Source organism: Peromyscus maniculatus, chromosome 15, assembly GCF_049852395.1.
Source record: "Peromyscus maniculatus bairdii isolate BWxNUB_F1_BW_parent chromosome 15, HU_Pman_BW_mat_3.1, whole genome shotgun sequence".
Lineage (NCBI taxonomy): Eukaryota > Metazoa > Chordata > Mammalia > Rodentia > Cricetidae > Peromyscus > Peromyscus maniculatus.
In genome coordinates this window covers 63,336,885-63,340,201 of record NC_134866.1, presented here as the reverse complement: position 1 = coordinate 63,340,201, position 3,317 = coordinate 63,336,885, and the positions used below count along the sequence as shown (strand labels likewise).

At 39.3% G+C, this 3,317-nt stretch overlaps 1 pseudogene; it reads left to right on the top strand.

Moving 5' to 3' along the window:
• The first annotated feature begins 1,865 nt into the window (after positions 1 to 1,865).
• On the top strand, positions 1,866 to 2,909 carry LOC102906949 (large ribosomal subunit protein uL10 pseudogene; annotated as a pseudogene).
• The last annotated feature ends 408 nt before the right edge of the window (positions 2,910 to 3,317 follow it).

Below are 3,317 nucleotides of genomic sequence, written 5' to 3'. Positions count from 1 at the left end.
AGTCTTTTGTGGGGGTATCTTTGTGGATTTCTGTGGACCTCTACTTCTTGTGGGGTTTTTTGTTGTTGTTGTTTGTTTGTTTCCAAAATAGGTGTCTCTAGAAGACAACAAATAAAGAATGTAAATACTACATTAAGAATATATTAAAATTAAAGCAACCTGATTGACAGAGAAATATTGTACTCAAATAGTCATAAATAAATTGGTTTACATCATTCTCACAATAAAAATTATATAGTTTGCGTTAGGGGGCCTAAAGAACCTCAGTAGATATATTCAACTCAGAAGTGACCTTGGTAAAAGCCTGGCCCGGCCCTCCGAGCTAAATAAGGTTGCCTAGTTCCACTTTCTACATTTCAATCAGTACATGATTATTGGTTAAGTGGGACTATGTAAACCCATAACAATGAAAGCTCGGACTTGATAATCTATCATGAACATTTTGCTCAGAAATTTATTTGCTATATATCTGTATATCTATAGTTATTCTCAAAACACTTGTAAATTTTAAAACATGAAGTTGCACCAGAGATGAAAGCTTATATAACAAACTACTCCACCTTTCTGTTTACAGCCAATTACCATCTCAATATGTTTCACTTTATATGAATTCATTTATTCTTTCATTCATTCGAATGTGATAATATAACTATAAAATCATCATTTGCCTGTTTTGAATAACCCAAAATAGCAAATAATTTAAAAATCACTTCCACTTGACTTTAGAATCTATTGCATGCATTGTCTTTCCAGAAAATTTACTTCATAATTATGTTGTGTGAGAGTGAAATGAGTTTCTATTTCAAATTCACACTGAATTCTGACTGCTGGGTGATGAGGGAAGGCACCCAGGGTTAAAATATTTGCTATGTTGCCATGGATAATTAGGATTGATTTCCTGTGTCTTTTATTATAAATTTGATATCACTCTTACCAATACAGGTTGTTGTCTACTTTTTTATAACCTTATCACAATCTTACTTTTGCCTTGCAGAGTTTCCAGTGTGTGCGTACTCTGCTGGAAGCTGTGTTTCTCATACTCCCCAAGAGCAATAAACTCTGTGTTTCTGGCAGAGTTACCTGTCACAACTCAGAGATAGGAAATCCTTTAGAGAGAGAAATCGTACTCTTACAACACTTGTAAAGCATTATTGTTTAGAAATAATTCTATTCATCTCCCCAAAGTTTCATCATAAACAAAATCAGGTCATGTCAGCCTAGGTTAAAAGGCTCTTAGAGGGCTTGGGGTCTGGCTCATTGGTGAGTATGTCCCTACAGCATATACAAGTCATGGGTTCAAGCACTGAAGGAATTCTCTTGTTTAATGAATTATGAAATTCACTGATTATCATCCATTATCAAAACTCTGAGTAGCTCACACACTGCCTACTTAACTCACATTATTCATTTTGTACGTTTTCTCCCTAGTCAGCCCATTCTACCCTATCCATTGATTTTCTTTTGTTTACTTATTGCTTATTACTATTGATTGATTTGTTTTAGGTATTTTTTTAACTTTTTATTGATTCTTTGTGGATTTCCTCAGAGGTTAAAAGCACGTTTTGCTCTTCCAGGGGGCCTGAGTTGAATTCCAGTACTTACATCTGGCAACTCACAAATCGCCTACTGCTTCAACTCCTGAGATCCAACACCTCTGGCCTCCAGAGACACTGTGTAGTCTTCTATCAGTAGACATGCTTTTACAAATGTGTGGCTCTCTTTTCCTCTTTTATTGTCTACAACTACTAATCCATATTGGGCTGTGCTAGCTTTAAAAAATCCTAATGACCCTTTTTCTCACTTGGCATCTCATTAGAGTGACATCATCTTTAAGCCCTGTGTGGCAATCCCTGAAACACCGCCGTGATGCCCAGGGAAGACAGGACAACCTGGAAGTCCACCTACTTCCTTAAGATCATCCAACTTCTGGGTAATTAGCCAAAATGCTTCATTGTGGAAGCAGACAATGTAGGCTGGGTGGGAAAGCTTGAACCTGATGGGCAAGGCCATCCGGAAACATCTGGAAAACAACCCAGTTTGGGATAAACTGCTACCTCATATCCAGGAGAACGGGGCTTTGTGTTCACCGAGGAGGACCTCACTGACATTAGGGACATGCTGCTGGCCAAGAGGGTGTTGGCCACAGCCCCGCTGTTACCATCGCCCTGTGTGAAGCCACTGTGCCAGCCCAGAACAAAGGTCTGGGGCCTGAGAAGCCTTCTTTCTTCCAGGCCTTAGGCATCACCATTAAAATCTCCAGTGGTACCATTGAAATTCTGAGTGCTGTGCGGGTGATAAAAACTGGAGACAAAGTAGGAGCCAGTGGAGCCATACTGCTGAACATGGTGAGCCTCTCCCCCTTCTCCTTTGGGCTGATCATCCAGTGGGGGTTTGATAACTGCAGCATTCACAAACCGGAAGCACTTGACATCACAGAGCAGACTTGGCACTCTCGCTTCCTAGAGGATGTCCGAAATGTTGCCAGTGTTTGTCTGTGGATTGGGTGCCTGACTGTGGCCTCGGTGCCGTACTCTATTATCAGTGGGTACAAGCAGGTCCTGGCTTTGTCTGTGGAGCCTGAGTACACCTTCCCATTTGCTGAAAAGGTCAAGGCCTTCTTGGCTGATCCATCTGCATTTGTGGCTACTGCCACTGCTGTTGCGTCAGCTGCTGCCGCAGCCCCAGACAAGGCTGAAGCCCAGGAAAAGTCTGAGGAACCAGATGAGGATTTGGGACTTGGTCTTCAACTAATCCACTCAGAGCAACCAGCTCAGCCAGCTTAATTTGAGAAACATGAAAATAAAGACTTCTGTTTTTTAAAAAAATCTAATGACATGACAATTCCCTTGTCGATATTTAGGGTTCTAAGGAAAGCGGTCTTGTTATTACTTAACATATGTACAACATTTAATGCCTATGATTTAACTGTTATTTATTTCAAATAAATAACTTTGAAACTGTGCATTTCAAATGAGTTGTGACATTTTCTTTTCCATCATCTTATTAATAATGTTTCAAATGCATTACGGGGAAAAAGAGTTATCTTTAATCATAAGATAACAGAAAGTTTTAATTATTGTTGCACAAATGAAAAGTCAAAATGAGATTAATAAATATATTTGGATAAGTAGCTAAAATTAATTTATTCATTTAATACAGTTTAAAGTCCTAGTTACTAGAAAGATAAAAAGATACAGTCTTGCTCCTGAGAGTCACAGGAGACAACAGAGGGAAATGGACATATAAAGAGTAGACATGCCAAGTTGTAACATGAGCTGATGTATACAGAGAGGGTTGGCGTGGGTTTTGGTTGTGCC